This window comes from Notolepis coatsorum (genome assembly GCF_963971535.1).
Source record: "Notolepis coatsorum genome assembly, chromosome: 7".
Taxonomy (NCBI): Eukaryota; Metazoa; Chordata; class Actinopteri; order Aulopiformes; family Paralepididae; genus Notolepis; species Notolepis coatsorum.
Window position 1 is genome coordinate 29,947,958 of NC_140171.1, and position 20,731 is coordinate 29,968,688.

General features: G+C 44.7%; 1 protein-coding gene across 1 annotated transcript in view; it reads right to left on the reverse strand.

Annotated features, from left to right (window-relative positions):
- Window positions 1-20,731, reverse strand: part of tbck (TBC1 domain containing kinase) — a 188,737-nt gene that overhangs the window by 58,829 nt on the left and 109,177 nt on the right.

Here is a 20,731-nt window from a genome sequence, read left to right on the forward strand (position 1 = left end):
CTTTATTAAGTATTAAGTATCATAAAATGAGCATGCAATTGGCACAATTATAGACAGGCATACAATGAGCAGAGAATTTACATTAAAACCTCCCCAAAAAAATCAATAGATTTCTGTCATTAAAATCTATAAAAAAACGTTTTAAATACATTTCAACATGAAAAGTGCACTTTTGCCTTTCCATACTTATTGATTATGATAGATTTCTGGCATTAAAATCTATAAAAGACTTGCAATATTAGCAATGCATAAAGTGCAAACATAAAATGAGTATAAAATAGACAGAATAAGAGCAATGCAAGTGTATAGACAGAGTAAAGGTAGTGCAATAAAATTGCTGTAATTTACATACATTAGCATAAAGTAGACGGAGTAAAATAGTGCAACAGTGCAGTGCAATAAAGGCTAAGGTGAAGAGGTACATGTTTAGCTTACTTTTGAATATATTTTGTGATCTATCCTCCCTAATGTCCATAAGTAGGATATTCCATCGTGTAAAGTTCCATAGTGTGTAGATTAATTGAGGTTGTTATTGTCACATGGTGGTCATTTCTTGTGCTTAGAATGTGATGTATTTGGTTCTTGAACACAGGAGGCTGGATCGTGTGCTATGCAAATAGAATAAAGAAGAACTAATGTCAAATTGACCACATTCACATGGCAGCCATTTTGCTCTGATGTCACGCTCAGGTTGGGATTCCTTTGTGGTCAATAGGTTGAATATGGTCAATAAGAGGACAAGGGAACACATGGCACAATCTCAGACATTTCCGTTCATTGATATGCAGGTGAAATGGATGGAGAAATGTTAATTTAATTATATATGAATTTCAGCACTCATTGTGAAAGCTATTTACAGAGCAGGGAAAGGCCAGCTACACTGGGGGGGGGAGTGCGTATGCTCCGTCCTCCATGATTTTTTTTTTTTTTTAAAGCATCACGCTTTATTGGTCAGGAGCTCTATTGGTACACGGATTCAGATGTTAATGCTGAACAGCAGAGCAGCCTGGAAGATAAAGACAGTGGCTCAGGAGGTAGAGCGGTCATCTGGTGATAGTTCCCGGTTTGATGCCGACTCCTCCCGGCATGCGTGTTCAAGTGTCCTTGACCAATACACTGAAACCCTAACTGTTTGCTTTCTTGGTATATATATGTGCTTTAGCTGTTGCATTTTGACAGTCACGATCTGTATGTATCCATTGACTAAATTAGATTAATGTTAAAACACACACAAAGTGTCACCGTGAGACCCTCTTGACTGGATTTGCAAATAAATGTGTCTCCTAACCTATATTACCTCTGCCAAGGCTGCCAATTCATGACCCCAGGAGGAAGAACCTCATTTTAATTTGGTGATTCAAGACCTTTCCTCTAGTGCAATAGGGAGGTGTAGTGGTTACGTCATTGCTGTTTCCCGCACGGCCCACCCCTCTTGAAATCGCAATGTATTTCCAATGGACCCATTTTTAAATCGTCTCGTTTAAAACAAATAAAGCATGAACATTGGCATGGTGTACCTTTCTGTGTGTATTCATCCACAATATATAGCTCAACATGAAAAGGATCACAATTAATCGTAAAAGTAGCAAAATAACAATGTGTATGTTTTCGTTCACTGACAAACTACACTTTGGCACTGCTGACTGACGTCACCACAGCCTAGACTCCTGGCTTTAGTCACCTTGACCCAACACACACGAGTGCTCTGATGAACCACGTTACCATATTTGAATTTATAATTTAAATCGTATAACGTTAATTCGCTGCATATTATATCACTGTAAATACTAATGTAAATCATTGTTTCGTTGTACATAGTGTATATAGTTTATAACATTATTGTTTTTTACGCAACGTTAGTAGCCAAGTGTGACCGGTGTACTGTAAATGGTTCTGCGTTGTGTTTCAGTTATGCAAGGGACATCCAGGACTCTGCTTTGTTGAACACAGGTTTATTTCTTTCTCTCAGCCTGTACAATCAAGCAAACAAACACACAGGTTGAGTCAGCAACGGTGCTCTAAGGCCGTGCAACAGTGGCCTTCCTGTCTCGTCAACATGACAAGAGAGCGTGACGTTATATATACAGAAATAAACTATGTTTTTTTTTTATAATTCTTTTTTAATACAAGTTCACTGTCTTGGCTCATTTAAAATATTCCACAACACACGCAAGTGACATGGATTGCAAACCTTTCTACACTCACCGAAACATGATGGACTCTGTCTCTCATGCTGACCCTGACCGATCCGGTGACAAAAACTCCTCTACATGCCCTGATTTCAAATGGTTCTCTCCTCTTTATATACTTTTGTACGAGTACAAGTATGCTGCCAGGAAACTTATGGACATGACAGTAGACATTGCTAACGTCTAGTATGTTTAGCTAGGTAACGTTAGCTATGGGTAAAGTTAATGTTAACGTTCATTAGCTTAGTATCAGCGCAACTGGCTGTGTATTAGGCGACAGAACTGAACGACAGGTCAGGTAAGGACTGGTAAGTGTAGTTATTTTTTAACAACAAATTAATAACATTATAACTAACTTTATTTCAACCAAAAATGCTTAAACAATAATGTTAGTGATAGAAGGGAACTCATTTTGTGCAAAAATGGAAAGCTTGCCAATGTTCATGAGGCAGAATTATTACAATAGCCGATAACACATTTTCCCAATGATAAATCCCTATACGGGTGGACCTCGCGGGAAACTAAAGTGACGTCAGACTACACCTCCCAATTGACCTATCACAAACCCTCCCTATTTTCTTGATCCTCCTATCACAACTGCTGTGAAGCAACAATTGACAACAACAGTTGTGATTGGAGGATCAGGAAAAGAGGGCAGGGTTTGAGATAGATCATTGTACATTTCTTTGAGCTTACGCATCAGAGCATTGCCTATCAGGTATAGAGAACATCTGTTCCTTATCGCCAAAAGATCAAATTCTGAAATGACACAGGTTATTATAAAGATGACATATGGTCTCATAATGACACCCCTGCATACTCTGACTCGGGTTGCCTATATAATTTTTGGATGACTTAGTGGCTATAGCGGTTATTTATCCTAATCAACAATTACCACTGGATGGGTGTAAATCAGCTGTCAACAGAGCGGCAACACCTCATCATCTCCTGCTGTGCCTGGAGGTACAGTAGACCCTGCCATGTCTGAAGAGTCACAGCAGGTTGAGACTCCCGACAACATCTTCATTAACTAATGGCAGCTATGTACAGCTTCTGACAAATATCAGTAACTAGATCGTGGTGGATATGATAGCTCTGCGGAGGAAAGTTGATTTATTTTACACCTCTCTCGCGCTCTCTCTCTCTCTCTCTCTCTCTCTCTCTCTCTCTCTCTCTCTCTCTCTCTCTCTCTTTCTCTTTGTGTACGAATGCAACAGCTGCAAGTCGATGAACCACAGGGAGGAACTAGGAAGTGTGAGCTGAGAGAGACTGAGACAGAGTGAGACTGAGAGAGAAGCATGCCTGCTGTATCTTTCCGGAACAATCGACACACATGGAGCCGGGACCTACACACCCGGTACTGTGTGAGCATTTGAAGTAAAATAACACTGTTTCACTGCCATGGGAATCTGCTGTGCTTGGGCTTGCTGTCCTCATCTTCACCTTCCATTTGAATCTCCTGCCCTGAATCCAGTGCTGTGGGCCAACAGGAACCAGTGGACAAGCTACTAGGTTTGCTCCAGTAGGAATGGGGAGGAGTGAGCAGGGGGGGAAAGGGAGTTGACAGGCATTGATGTTGATGCTTACAACTGGTTTGGTCATATTAGTGGGTAATCTGGGGACTGAGACGTGAGATGAGTCAGAAGGTGTCGGTGAATTGACTGAATAGAATAAATATATTACAAAAAAATATATAGATACATTAAATCTATGTAATGTCCCCATATTTCACATTAGCATAAATGTATGTGTGTGTGGGTGTTTGCGTGTGTGTGTGTGTGTGTGTGTGTGTGTGTGTGTGTGTGTGCAGCTGGGTGAGTGTTTGTAGGTGTGTATGTTCATGCCTGTACGTTGGTGTATGTGCGTGTGTGTGTGCATTGCGCGTACTTCAAGGGATAATATGTCAGCATATTCTAAGATCATGGCCTCAATTATGCTATTGAGGATTAGAATCCCTATACTGTAGCTGAACGGCCTTGGTAATTAGAAGAAAAAAAACCGTTGATCAAATATTTCTGAATCGATGTCGTTGGCAGTTAAATGTTCCAAAGCGTCTAGTCTGACGGTGTTCTAAAAAGGACCCTGTTGAAGTGCATACTGCAGCTCGGTTTCAGTGTGCAGTCGTGGGGAAAATTAAATGTACTTAAATAATCATTAGTGGCTACTCTAGTCAGATAGGAAGGACGGTCTAGAAAAGATGGCACACAAAATGAACTTAGCAATGGACCCATATCAAGCCCCGCCCTCTTTTTTTGATCCACCAATCACAACTGTTGCTTCCCACAGAGGATCAAGAAAAGAGGGCGGGGCTCGGGATAAATTCTAGCGACCCTACAAGAGGAGAATGAAATGGTGGCTGTGATTTACATTTGCAATCCGACTCCTGACATTTCAAGCCAGCCTGGATTTTAAAGTAATTTCACACCAAGTTACTGCCATTATACCCCCACTATTATACCCCCACTATTCTCGATGGCAAAACAGAAAAGGGGAGGGGCTTGGGTCTGGACTGAAGCGCGACCACATCTCTCCAAGCGGAACTTCAGACGCAAGGCTATGGATGACCGGGAAAGGCATTATAAATTAATATCTTAGGACCACGGTGATATTCTTCATCTGAAAAAGGAGAAGTTTTACTTCTTCAACTTTTTGACCTACAGCAAAGTCAGTGTTGAAAAATACACATCTCTGCAGGACTCAAACACAAATCAAGCATGGAGACCTTTCACGGTCACCAGATGTGAAGCTTGAATGACGTGGGATTGGACAGAAAGCATAGGAGGGAGAGAGGATTGGTGTGAGGAGGGAAGAAAGACAGAAAGAAGGACAGAAAGAAAGACAGAAAGAAAGACAGAAAGAAAGACAGAAGACAGAAAGACAGAAATAAAGACTGAAAGAAAGACAGAAAGATAGAAGATATAAAGACAGAAACAAAGACAGAAAGTACACATCTCTGCAGGACTCAAACACAAATCAAGCATGGAGACCTTTCACGGTCACCAGATGTGAAGCTTGAACAACGTGGGATTGGACTGAAAGCATAGGAGGGAGAGAGGATTGGTGTGAGGAGGGAATAAAGACAGACAGACAGACAGACAGACAGACAGACAGACAGACAGACAGACAGACAGACAGACAGACAGACAGACAGACAGACAGACAGACAGACAGACAGACAGACAGACAGACAGACAGACAGACAGACAGACAGACAGACAGACAGACAGACAGACAGACAGACAGACAGACAGACAGACAGACAGACAGACAGACAGACAGACAGACAGACAGACAGACAGACAGACAGACAGACAGACAGACAGACAGACAGACAGACAGACAGACAGACAGACAGACAGACAGACAGACAGACAGACAGACAGACAGACAGACAGACAGACAGACAGACAGACAGACAGACAGACAGACAGACAGACAGACAGACAGACAGACAGACAGACAGACAGACAGACAGACAGACAGACAGACAGACAGACAGACAGACAGACAGACAGACAGACAGACAGACAGACAGACAGACAGACAGACAGACAGACAGACAGACAGACAGACAGACAGACAGACAGACAGACAGACAGACAGACAGACAGACAGACAGACAGACAGACAGACAGACAGACAGACAGACAGACAGACAGACAGACAGACAGACAGACAGACAGACAGACAGACAGACAGACAGACAGACAGACAGACAGACAGACAGACAGACAGACAGACAGACAGACAGACAGACAGACAGACAGACAGACAGACAGACAGACAGACAGACAGACAGACAGACAGACAGACAGACAGACAGACAGACAGACAGACAGACAGACAGACAGACAGACAGACAGACAGACAGACAGACAGACAGACAGACAGACAGACAGACAGACAGACAGACAGACAGACAGACAGACAGACAGACAGACAGACAGACAGACAGACAGACAGACAGACAGACAGACAGACAGACAGACAGACAGACAGACAGACAGACAGACAGACAGACAGACAGACAGACAGACAGACAGACAGACAGACAGACAGACAGACAGACAGACAGACAGACAGACAGACAGACAGACAGACAGACAGACAGACAGACAGACAGACAGACAGACAGACAGACAGACAGACAGACAGACAGACAGACAGACAGACAGACAGACAGACAGACAGACAGACAGACAGACAGACAGACAGACAGACAGACAGACAGACAGACAGACAGACAGACAGACAGACAGACAGACAGACAGACAGACAGACAGACAGACAGACAGACAGACAGACAGACAGACAGACAGACAGACAGACAGACAGACAGACAGACAGACAGACAGACAGACAGACAGACAGACAGACAGACAGACAGACAGACAGACAGACAGACAGACAGACAGACAGACAGACAGACAGACAGACAGACAGACAGACAGACAGACAGACAGACAGACAGACAGACAGACAGACAGACAGACAGACAGACAGACAGACAGACAGACAGACAGACAGACAGACAGACAGACAGACAGACAGACAGACAGACAGACAGACAGACAGACAGACAGACAGACAGACAGACAGACAGACAGACAGACAGACAGACAGACAGACAGACAGACAGACAGACAGACAGACAGACAGACAGACAGACAGACAGACAGACAGACAGACAGACAGACAGACAGACAGACAGACAGACAGACAGACAGACAGACAGACAGACAGAAAGAAAGAAAGAAAGAAAGAAAGAAAGAAAGAAAGAAAGAAAGAAAGAAAGAAAGAAAGAGGGAGTGGTATAGTGGCGGTTGTGGTTGTGAGATGGGGGAAGGAGGTGGAGAAGGAAACCGATAAAATGATTGATATTGGTATATGGATCAGGCGGCCAGATGAGTTGGCACAGATCACACATTTTACAGGGCTGTTGCTCATCAATCAAAAGCACAGGGCGCCAAGAGGACACCAAGAGATTGTGGCTTTATGCTTACACTTGTCCTCTCAGTGGGATCTGTGTCCTCCGGTCCTCTGGCCCATGCCAAGACAGTTTCCGGACAGTCCCACGTGCGGTGCGACAGTGGGTTGTGCTGCATACGGTGCCGCTCTGCGTTCCATCAATCACAGTCAATGACGGCTCCCGCATCGGCTGGGGCGTAGGTGTGTTGAGCGACTTTGCAACAGAAGGTGAACGGTGTGCCATAATCTCTGTGTGGTTTTGAACGGTGGTGAATGAGAGACAAAAAATTACCACCATCGGTAGCACTTTAAATGACGGCGCTGAGAGAAGAGGCAACGTCCGGTAATGACAGGGTATCGCTAATGTAATGACAGAGTGACTTCACATTACGCACGGAGACGGAAATGACTAAGCAATGCCTGGTAAAATATCTGCAAACAGGTCCAGAACGACAAGGAGCCTAATCGGCAGGTTCCAACAGGATCCAGGTGGATGGAAGCATGAGGGCAATTAACTACCATGACATGACAAGGGAATGCATTGCTTTAGAATACGGTGCCTAAATGCAGCAGGTAACGGTTAGCTACCATTAAACAACTTGTATAGGTCTGATAAGTGAATACCGTAATTCCTCTAATAGTAACCGGTATTCAATTAAAAACCGGGTCTCTATTAATGACCGGGTGCGCTGTTGAGCTAAGCAATTATAAGCCGGCCTCCTAATACAAGCCGGGTTTAATGTATACGTTTTTTTTATTTTATTATTTGCAGCTGAACTTGACTGTTATTAACCTAACTGTATATAGGCCTATATACAGGTATTTGAATGGGCAATAAATAGGATGGACCACAGTATTGTGGTAGTCTACCTCAGTTGAAGTTAAAGTTAAATTGACACTGTTGCACTGTGTTGATGTTTTTATGGTATTTACCATAGGCAATATATTTTGTTATTGTTGTTATATGCTGGCCTGGCTGTGCAGTAAATACCATATAATGGTATGGTGTTAATGTTTACCAAGAGAGTAAGCCTACCTCAGAATTGTATAAAACGTAAGTCAGTGAATAATTCCCCATCTCAATAGGGTAGTTACTGGGCAGCTACTGGGAGATTGTCCCCAAGCACCAACCATGTACCTACCATACAGGGTGCCACCGATCTGAGGTTATCTACAGCACTGGATGATTCCCCGGGTAGGTACCGGGAACTTGTCCCAGGCAGGGACTGTGCAGGTACCAGTAGCTATTAAGTACATTCTGAGGAATGTTGGTGTAAAAGTAGTTCTGATGACCTCCACTGTGATATTCACGGTTACGGTTATTTTACATTCATATAAAATGCATGTGTGTATGTGTGCATGGGGGGGGGGGGGGCGTGCGCAGGTGGGTGAGTGTTTGTAGTCGTGTATGCTCATGCCTGTATGTTGGTGTGAGTGTGAGTGTGAGTGTGTGTGTGTGTGTGTGTGCGCGCGTGTGTGTGTGCACACTTCTAGGGATAATATGTCAGCATATTCTTAGATCATGGCCTCAATTATGCTATTGAAGAATAGAATCGCTGTACTGTAGCTGAATGCCCTTGAGGCTACTGCCACCTCCTACAGCAAGCGTCTCCTGCCCACCGTGGTTTAACATGCATAATAATGTCCAATATCCTGTATTGCAGGCGGTTGAATAATACATGATTTTCTGTGTGTGTGTAGACACGCTAGAGTTTGATATTTCAAAATTATAATAATACCAGAAAGCTATTGGTCATTTAGGCCTCATCCCAAAGCTATTTATCCTGCCGGTCAAGGTTCCCTGTCATCATGAATCACTGGATTTCACAGATCAATATGTAAATTGACTTTTTATTATCCTCCTAAGGTGCCATTGAAATGGGTGTGAGCAACCGCACGCATGCACCCACGCACGCACACGTGCACAGGAGAGGATCTGTGCGTTGCTTATCAGTGGTACCAGTTTGGCCCCATCACCGTCAGCCCCGCCATGCGAGCCGAGCGTGAGCATCATTAAGTCAATCTCGGCTGCCACACGCTGCTCATGGCATTTAAGCCACATAGCAACAACCCCTGAGGCTGGGCTGCATATCTGGAATTTATCTCAGTTTTGTGTGCGTGTGTGTGTGTGTGTGTGTGTGTGTGTGTGTGTGTGTGTGTGTGTGTGTGTGTGTGTGTGTGTGTGTGTGTGTGTGTGTGTATTTAGAGAAGCAGACACAGAGAGAGAGGAGAGAGAGAGAGAGAGAGAGAGAGAGAGAGAGAGAGAGAGAGAGAGAGAGAGAGAGAGAGAGAGAGAGAGAGAGAGAGAGGTGTGTAGATGTGTAATATATCCGAGGACATGGGGTTTAATTTGTATTATTTATAATAAACACTTCCCAGGGATATTAGTTCCCCCGTCATTAGGGTCCGACCCTCTTCTTGTGCTATTAGGCTCCTTTGTGTGTCTGTTATTAAGCGCAGGTTGATTTACGAGTTAACAGCATTTTGTTGATTTGTAGGTCTCGACCTTTGGCACCAGAGGCTGGTTGAACAGCCGACACCACAGACACCGCAGACACCACCGCACTACCGAAACACAGCGGCTCCTTCCTTAACAGGCGACCCGTCAGTAAATTATCCTTTAATAATGTGTACAGAGGAGATTAGTGGCTGTGTGGACGATACTCGGTTGGCATGACAACCGCCTTGACCATGCCCCCCCCCCCCCCTGCACACCTCAGGGGCCTAATACCTGTGTATTTTCTTGTCGAACACAAAGTGAGTAATCCTTTAAAAGCATTCCTTCAAGGCAGACAGCTTGGCCTATAAGGTTACTGTTTTCCCGCATGTTTGTTGTCTGTTTAGTGGCATGTTGAGAACCCTTCCACCTGAGCCCTGCGAGGCTCAAAGCTGCGCACGCTTCAATGATCACAAGGCTGAGTGCGTTAAATCCACGTGACCGCCGTGCCCGCGAGGGAAGACGCATTTTATTTCTTTGTAAATAGCAACTTGTTTCTCTTTTCTACCTTCTCTCTCTCTGCATCCCCCTCTCTCTGTGATCTCTCTGCCCTTCCAATGCAAATCATTCTCCAAGTGTGGTGTATTCTATTCTATCCAATTCTACGTTGTGAGGGTATGTTACTATGTCCACACTTGGAGCAGAAATCCCCCCCCCGTTAATGCGTCTCCAGAAACTGTATTCATAGAAACATCTTATGTATAAACAACTTGCCACGCGGTCACGTTAGCGTGAATGTTATGGCGGCACGTTCAATCTACGCCGCTGGAAGAAGAGGTAACGTCTGGTAATGAGCGGGTATCGCTGATGCCGAGGCGGAGTAACGCTAATAGCGGCGATGGAATTTGCAGCTGTCGGCGACCGCTGTGTTAATGTGGTGGTTATTCACAGCGATCGTCTTGAGTTTAATAGTGTTGTTATGGCATCGTCTCCCAGGAGATACAGTCTAGTTTCTTTATGAATAACAGCATCTACACAGTTCCTACTCGGGACACTAGAACAGCTTGTCAAACTAATGCAGGATGTCCCACATGTCCTCGTTTGGTTCCCAAATCGGTCCAGAAGAAATGTGCTCACACACGCAACACACGCAACACACACACACAAACACACACAATAAAAAGCCTCAATAAGAGGAAGAATCCCTCCAGATTTTCCTCCTAAATCCGGTTCCAAATGTGACCACACAGCAGTACACCATGTTCCCCTAAAGTGGATTAGTTTTCTCTGTCAGGGAGGAAAAGCCCCCTTTTAATGAAAATTCCTTTCTATTTTTGCTGAGAAGAAAGAATGTAAGTCTGAGTCGGAGTCTCTGGGTTCAGACATAAACACTCAGTTTCCCTGGTGTGATGAAAACCCGGGTTCCACTTGATAAAATCAAATGTTCACGATTGACTAAGCAACTCGGAGCTGCGTCGGGAGGTTCGCAGATTCAAAATGCCTGGAGACAAGATTACATTACCGAGGTCACGCTTTCTTGCAAAAACGGGTGTTAAAGAGATACCCCCGTTCGGTTTCAGAAACCCATCACACCTATCACAGAAACCTACAAACTGGGAGTCCTCCTGACAGTGGCTCAGGAGGTAGAGCGGTCATCTGGTAATCGAAAGGGTTCACCTTGCATGGTCACGGTTTTTGTGTGTGAGTCAGTGAATTTACCAGTCCATTTACCATTTAGAAGTAGATACTAGCGTTTACTAGATACTAGCGTTTACTACAGTAGATACTAGCGTTTACAAGCAATTTACATATCCCATGTTATGTCCTTCTAATTATGTTGTTAAATAGTTAAGACGCGGTACGGAAGATGCTACTGTAGATCAGAGGTTTTCAAAGCGGCCATTTTGCTCTCATGTAATGCTTAGGGTGGGGTTCCTTTCCACCCTGTTCCCACATAAGAGCAAAATGGCCACTGCGGGAATTTGGTCAATTGTCTAATCTAATAGGACTAAAATGTCTCCTGCTTTTAGACCACTAGCCTACAGTGTCTTATTCAAGATGTCCAAGATTCCAGTGGACTTGAGATGGCTTTGACTTCATACGACGATTTCTGTGGTGTAATTTGGGGACCCATTTTAATCTTCCCCAAGACCCACCGGTACAGTAGGTCCTGGCCCACACTTTGAGAAACCTGCTGGTGGCCGATTTCTGTTGCTTTGCATACAGTGGCACATGTTCTGATCTCAGTAAATACGGCATCTACTGCATCAACACCACACTTCTTTGCTAGGTCAGTGATGTCCCAACTAAGACAATCGCTCATTCATTTTCCCTATCCGCAATAACACCCTGTGTAACATGTTCAGCAAAGGCTAATAGTAGCGTTGATCTCTTGATGTTACTTTTACCACAATAGCACTTAGGGCGTATCTAGTGGTAACTTGTTAACAAGGCTCTGACCGTGGTGTTGTGTGAGCCTGAATTTAAACACTCACCATATCTACCATAGTAATGAGCAAAAAAATAAGAAAATGTCAATATTCTAGCCCTCCTTAGAGATTAGTTATTGCTCTGTAACTTATACATGTGTGTGTGTGTGTGTGTGTGTGTGTGTGTGTGTGTGTGTGTGTGTGTGTGTGTGTGTGTGTGTGTGTGTGTGTGCATGCGCTCGAAGCTAGGAATCTCAGTGATGAAACTTTAACATTCCATCTCCTGTCTGTATATTTTCTGAGATGGAGGGAAAAACAACATTGGCACAATAGCTGAACATAATGCAAAAAATCTCGTAAGAGCTAGATTTGAACAACAAATTCCAGATTTGACCATGTAAGGTCAGGGGGGAAAAAAGGTACCCCAAAATAATTTACATAACTAAGTCAAAATATCCTAATAGATTAGTTACTCTGGTAAAGTCAAGGTGGGAATCCCTGCTCTGACCGTGGTGTTGTGTGAGCCTGAACACTCACCATAATTACCATATCTATAAGGAGCAAAAATACAATAATAAATATTAATATCAAGGTCAATATTCTAGGCCTCCTTAGAGATGAGTTATTGCTCTGTAACTTATACACGGGTGCGTGGGTGTGCGTAGCTAGGCATTCCGCTGATGAAACTTTGACATTCCATCGTTTTGCCGTCTCCCGCCTGTATATTTTCTGAGATGGAGGGTGGCGAGGATGGATGAGGACAGGGATCAATGCTGCCACCCGTACACATGAGGCACAGCTCAGCCCGCTGAATGAGGAAGATTACAGCAATCACTTGGGTACACAGCAGATAGGGCCGACAGAGTCTGTTTGCGAGGGATCCGGGGCGCGGCGGCACTCGAGTGTGAAAGGCAAACAATGACCGGAGCGCCGGGAAAACAACAAATCAAACAAAAGACAAAAAGTCACATCGATGAAGGCACCTCAAAACACCTGACCCCCGATTTTCTGCCGAGGCCTTTCCAAATGGGATACGTTTAAACGCGCAATAAGTCGATCATTTCCCTTCCTCTGGGGATTTGGGAAGCCCGAGCGGTACTGTACGCGCAAGCAAGCACAATATTGTGTCTCGTGTCCGATTCTCGTCGGAGTATGAAGAGAGACTGATTGAGCGGGTCTCTTTGAGTCCCTTCTGTAAGTGATGATGAGCGCGCCGGACTGGTACTGGGTATTGTGCACTGTCGTTGTACGTGTACGGATAAATGAGAGAGTGACTGTGTGCGTGTGTGTGTGTACCTCGTTTATGTGAAAACATTTACAATTTCAAGACTCCACACTCACTAAGTCAGGACACGCTACGAAATGAGGACATTTTTGACATCCTGATTTAGTTTGATGAACTATTGTAGTTTGATGGTTAAGCTTAGGGTTAAGGTTAGTTACAGAATGCAAGTCTATGTAATGTCCCCATATTTCACATAAACAAGTACATATATACAGTGTGTGTGTGTGTGTGTGTGTAGGTGTGTGTGTGTGTAGGTGTGTGTGTGTGGTGTGTGTGGTGTGTGTGTGTGTGTGTGTGTGTGTGTGTGTGTGTGTGTGTGTGTGTGTGTGTGTGTGTGTGTGTGTGTCAGTAGCCTAGGCATGTTTATGGAGTCAGGGTGGAGGCCTCCGGTGTCCATGCTATTAAGCTAAAGATTTATTTGCCTCTGGCCAAACATAAATATTAACAACCACGCCTGATGGATGGTAACAGTCTGAGGCTAAATAGGGAAAAACACGTTGGCACGATGGCTGAAAAAAAGCTAAAAAACTTGTAAGAGCTCGATTTTAACTCATCATTTCAGATCTGACCATCTAAAGGTAAAAAAAGTACCCAAAAATCCTTTAAAAATGATCGCAATAGTTTTGACTCAGGTAAAAGTAAAAATCATCCAAATAATAGTTTTACTCAAGTTGTAATTGATGTTAAATTGACTAAAGCATCAAAGGTCCAGCTGTCACATATAAATATACTGTACTGTAGTGAAGTAGAACATTTTGTTTAGAAATGTACTGGAAAAAACGTATAAAGTCCCTTATATTTAAAATACTCAAGTGAAATAAGAGTTCAAATTATGACCTGCAGTCGGGGCGCCCGTGTTGCATGTCCTCCCCCATCTCTTCACCTGATCTCTGACTGTCCCAAAGCACAAAATGCCCTAAAAAAAATCTTATGGTCTTAAAAATATATATTACCTGCAGTCAAGACACAAATCAAATATAGGTTGCACACGTTGACACATCACGTGTTTGGATACCTGTTAAGATAAAAAAGCTCACCTATCAGTATTCTATGTGGGAGGTATAAAGAAAAAAACAACATACATATTGATGTAAATATTCAACAGGCGTTGCACATGTTAGGTGGTACGTTTTACTCCACCTGAATATCATGAATATCATTTCACAGGAGACTAGCTGGCTCTATATCGTCGGCTGATATATCGCATGGGTTTCATGGGGAGCAGAGAACACACACACACACACACACACACACACACACACACACACACACACACACGCACACGCACACGCACACACACGCACACGCACACACACGCTCGCAGTAGCACACGGCGGCTTCTGTGTTAAATCATGTTGAAGCCTTGAACCGCCTGAGCATGTTGAGTGAGGGAGCTCATGACCTACATTCAGCGGGTTGCCAGGCAGGGACAATGTCCTCCATCACGGACGTACTCATCACGTGGACCAGGGGTTTAGATTTCGTGACGCCAAGAAGTGGATTTTCCTTTTCGAAAGTCGTCATGTTAAATGGCGATTTCTGTTTGAATTATTTTATTTTATTAGATTAGATTAGATGAACTGGACTTGAAGAAGTCTTTATTCGTAGCACACATGCAGGATGGGCGACACATACTGTAGGAACACACATGCATTTTTTGGGGGATCGCAGATGAAATTTCTTCTCTGCGTTTGACCCATCCTGTTGTCCTTCCCCCCCCAAGGGCAGCCGGGAGCAGACGTGGGCTGCGGCTGCTCCTGTCAGGGACGTGACAGCATTAGTGATCTGTTCTGCATGTTTTCCCATTGGGTTTATCTTTTTTTCTGGAGGGGAAACCCTTGCGAGCACGGGGAGAACATGCAAACTCCACACAGAAAGGCGCGGGAACCCGGCAACCTGGTCCCCAAGCGGGAATCGAACCCAGGACTTTCTTGTTTTTTTTTTCTTTTTCTTTTCTTTCTATAATTTTCTCCCATCACCCAATTTTTTGTCATCACGCGCATTGCCCTACTGTCAGTTTGAGGAGGCTTATGGGGCTAATAGACTGGAGCTAACTCTAGTAATACTCCTACTTTCAGAGGCTTTGTGAATAATGAGCCACACGAATGTCACATCTGAGAGTTTGCTTTTGTAATGAGGGTTTGGTTTCAACTCGACAAAAAAAGTAAACCAGCATTCTAAATGCACCACATTTGATTTCCTGTCACTTGTTGATTAGCAAACACTGCAACAGGAAATCAACTGCAGTCCATGCTGTTCCCTAGCAACGCAATTCCACTGAAACCATCTATATGATAACATGTAATCACAAGCTCAGATGTGGCAATATGTGAAAGCAAAGTTTCACATGTGATACCGTGAAAATTCCTCCTGCTAGGACAGTCAGTTACACCTGCTAGGACAGTCAGTTACACCTGCTAGGACAGTCAGTTACACCTGTCAGGACAGTCAGTTACACCTGCTAGGACAGTCAGTTACACCTGCTAGGACAGTCAGTTACACCTGCTAGGACAGTCAGTTACACCTGCTAGGACAGTCAGTTACACCTGTTAGGACAGTCAGTTACACCTGCTAGGACAGTCAGTTACACCTGTTAGGACAGTCGGTTACACCTGTTAGGACAGTCAGTTACACCTGCTAGGACAGTCAGTTACACCTGTTAGGACAGTCAGTTACACCTGTTAGGACAGTCAGTTACACCTGTTAGGACAGTCGGTTACACCTGTTAGGACAGTCAGTTACACCTGCTAGGACAGTCGGTTACACCTGCTAGGACAGTCGGTTACACCTGTTAGGACAGTCAGTTACACCTGTTAGGACAGTCAGTTACACCTGTCAGGACAGTCAGTTACACCTGTTAGGACAGTCAGTTAGACCTGTTAGGACAGTCAGTTACACCTGTTAGGACAGTCAGTTACACCTGTTAGGACAGTCAGTTACACCTGCTAGGACAGTCAGTTACACCTGTTAGGACAGTCAGTTACACCTGCTAGGACAGTCAGTTACACCTGTTAGGACAGTCAGTTACACCTGCTAGGACAGTCAGTTACACCTGTTAGGACAGTCAGTTACACCTGCTAGGACAGTCAGTTACACCTGCTAGGACAGTCAATTACACCTGTTAGGACAGTCAGTTACACCTGTTAGGACAGTCAGTTACACCTGCTAGGACAGTCAGTTACACCTGCTAGGACAGTCAGTTACACCTGTTAGGACAGTCAGTTACACCTGTTAGGACAGTCAGTTACACCTGTTAGGACAGTCGGTTACACCTGTTAGGACAGTCAGTTACACCTGCTAGGACAGTCAGTTACACCTGTTAGGACAGTCAGTTACACCTGCTAGGACAGTCGGTTACACCTGTTAGGACAGTCAGTTACACCTGCTAGGACAGTCAGTTACACCTGTTAGGACAGTCAGTTACACCTGCTAGGACAGTCAGTTACACCTGTTAGGACAGTCAGTTACACCTGTTAGGACAGTCAGTTACACCTGTTAGGACAGTCAGTTACACCTGTTAGGACAGTCAGTTACACCTGCTAGGACAGTCAGTTACACCTGTTAGGACAGTCAGTTACACCTGTTAGGACAGTCGGTTACACCTGTTAGGACAGTCAGTTACACCTGCTAGGACAGTCAGTTACACCTGTTAGGACAGTCAGTTACACCTGCTAGGACAGTCGGTTACACCTGTTAGGACAGTCAGTTACACCTGCTAGGACAGTCAGTTACACCTGCTAGGACAGTCGGTTACACCTGCTAGGACAGTCAGTTACACCTGCTAGGACAGTCAGTTACACCTGTCAGGACAGTCAGTTACACCTGTTAGGACAGTCAGTTACACCTGTTAGGACAGTCAGTTACACCTGTTAGGACAGTCAGTTACACCTGCTAGGACAGTCAGTTACACCTGTTAGGACAGTCAGTTACACCTGTTAGGACAGTCAGTTACACCTGTTAGGACAGTCAGTTACACCTGTCAGGACAGTCAGTTACACCTGCTAGGACAGTCAATTACACCTGTTAGGACAGTCAGTTACACCTGCTAGGACAGTCAGTTACACCTGTTAGGACAGTCAGTTACACCTGTCAGGACAGTCAGTTACACCTGCTAGGACAGTCGGTTACACCTGTTAGGACAGTCAGTTACACCTGTCAGGACAGTCAGTTACACCTGCTAGGACAGTCGGTTACACCTGTCAGGACAGTCAGTTACACCTGTTAGGACAGTCAGTTACACCTGTTAGGACAGTCAGTTACACCTGTTAGGACAGTCAGTTACACCTGTCAGGACAGTCAGTTACACCTGTTAGGACAGTCAGTTACACCTGTTAGGACAGTCAGTTACACCTGCTAGGACAGTCAGTTACACCTGTCAGGACAGTCAGTTACACCTGTCAGGACAGTCAGTTACACCTGTTAGGACAGTCAGTTCCACCTGTTAGGACAGTCAGTTACACCTGTCAGGACAGTCAGTTACACCTGTCAGGACAGTCAGTTACACCTGTTAGGACAGTCAGTTACACCTGTTAGGACAGTCAGTTACACCTGTTAGGACAGTCAGTTACACCTGTCAGGACAGTCAGTTACACCTGCTAGGACAGTCGGTTACACCTGTTAGGACAGTCAGTTACACCTGCTAGGACAGTCAGTTACACCTGTCAGGACAGTCAGTTACACCTGTTAGGACAGTCAGTTACACCTGTTAGGACAGTCAGTTACACCTGTTAGGACAGTCGGTTACACCTGTTAGGACAGTCAGTTACACCTGCTAGGACAGTCAGTTACACCTGTCAGGACAGTCAGTTACACCTGTTAGGACAGTCAGTTACACCTGCTAGGACAGTCAGTTACACCTGTTAGGACAGTCAGTTACACCTGTCAGGACAGTCAGTTACACCTGTTAGGACAGTCAGTTACACCTGTTAGGACAGTCAATTACACCTGTTAGGACAGTCAGTTACACCTGCTAGGACAGTCAGTTACACCTGTTAGGACAGTCAGTTACACCTGTTAGGACAGTCAGTTACACCTGTTAGGACAGTCAGTTACACCTGCTAGGACAGTCAGTTACACCTGTTAGGACAGTCAGTTACACCTGCTAGGACAGTCAGTTACACCCGTCAGGACAGTCGATTAGACCTGCTAGGACAGTCAGTTACACCTGTTAGGACAGTCAGTTACACCTGCTAGGACAGTCAGTTACACCTGTTAGGACAGTCAGTTACACCTGTCAGGACAGTCAGTTACACCTGTCAGGACAGTCAGTTACACCTGTCAGGACAGTCAGTTACACCTGCTAGGACAGTCAGTTACACCTGTCAGGACAGTCAGTTACACCTGCTAGGACAGTCAGTTACACCTGCTAGGACAGTCAGTTACACCTGTCAGGACAGTCAGTTACACCTGTCAGGACAGTCAGTTACACCTGTTAGGACAGTCAGTTCCACCTGTTAGGACAGTCAGTTACACCTGTCAGGACAGTCAGTTACACCTGTCAGGACAGTCAGTTACACCTGTTAGGACAGTCAGTTACACCTGTTAGGACAGTCAGTTACACCTGTTAGGACAGTCAGTTACACCTGTCAGGACAGTCAGTTACACCTGCTAGGACAGTCGGTTACACCTGTTAGGACAGTCAGTTACACCTGCTAGGACAGTCAGTTACACCTGTCAGGACAGTCAGTTACACCTGTTAGGACAGTCAGTTACACCTGTCAGGACAGTCAGTTACACCTGTTAGGACAGTCAGTTACACCTGCTAGGACAGTCAGTTACACCTGCTAGGACAGTCAGTTACACCTGTCAGGACAGTCAGTTACACCTGTTAGGACAGTCAGTTACACCTGCTAGGACAGTCAGTTACACCTGTTAGGACAGTCAGTTACACCTGTCAGGACAGTCAGTTACACCTGTTAGGACAGTCAATTACACCTGTTAGGACAGTCAGTTACACCTGCTAGGACAGTCAGTTACACCTGTTAGGACAGTCAGTTACACCTGTTAGGACAGTCAGTTACACCTGTTAGGACAGTCAGTTACACCTGCTAGGACAGTCAGTTACACCTGTTAGGACAGTCAGTTACACCTGCTAGGACAGTCAGTTACACCTGTCAGGACAGTCGATTAGACCTGCTAGGACAGTCAGTTACACCTGTTAGGACAGTCAGTTACACCTGCTAGGACAGTCAGTTACACCTGTTAGGACAGTCAGTTACACCTGTCAGGACAGTCAGTTACACCTGTCAGGACAGTCAGTTACACCTGTCAGGACAGTCAGTTACACCTGCTAGGACAGTCAGTTACACCTGTCAGGACAGTCAGTTACACCTGCTAGGACAGTCAGTTACACCTGCTAGGACAGTCAGTTACACCTGTCAGGACAGTCAGTTACACCTGTCAGGACAGTCAGTTACACCTGTTAGGACAGTCAGTTACACCTGTTAGGACAGTCAGTTACACCTGTCAGGACAGTCAGTTACACCTGTCAGGACAGTCAGTTACACCTGCTAGGACAGTCAGTTACACCTGTCAGGACAGTCAGTTACACCTGCTAGGACAGTCAGTTACACCTGCTAGGACAGTCAGTTACACCTGTTAGGACAGTCAGTTACACCTGCTAGGACAGTCAGTTACACCTGCTAGGACAGTCGGTTACACCTGCTAGGACAGTCGGTTACACCTGTTAGGACAGTCGGTTACACCCGCTTGTCATGGTTTTTGCCTTATTTCACCTCTCTGTGAGGGATAGCTGTCAATCCCTGTTCCCTGTGGTTAATTGCCTCATGGGTCGGCAGGTGTGTGGGCTTGATTGCACCTGATGCAGTGCAGCTGTGCCTATGGCCATGTGGAGTCTATTTAAGTTTGGAGATCGCAGTGTCAACTGCTTTTTCATTTTCCTTGTGCTGGCTATACTTTTGGTCGGGCTTCTTATATTTAAGTGTAGTGCTGCCCTATTCAGCATTTAGCCTTCTTTTGTAGCTATACTCGTTTTCGTCTACTGGCTTAGTTTACACTTTATTTTATAAAGGCTAAGTCCTTTATGGTAGTGTTTTCTTTTGTTCTTTTGGAACTGCCCTTTGCACATAAACTCCCTTGGTGGAGGTTTATTGTTTTATGTTTGCAATATAAACTCTGTTTTTCAGGAGTTGCCTTTGTGGCTTATTTATTTTCTCTACAATACATCTTTAATGAGTGTCGTCCTGTTTTTTTTGGACATTACTTATTTTCTTGAATACTCACTTTGAGGCTTCCACCTGTAAAGGTTGTTTTGTGTTGTTTATTTTTCCCCCTTCTCCTAAAACGTCTGCGTAAGCAGTTAGTGGTTATCCGTTTTACGTATAACTTTAAGAATCCCTATTATCTGCTCATGACCCACACACACACCCACAGCCCTCACACTGCTAGGACAGTCGGTTACACC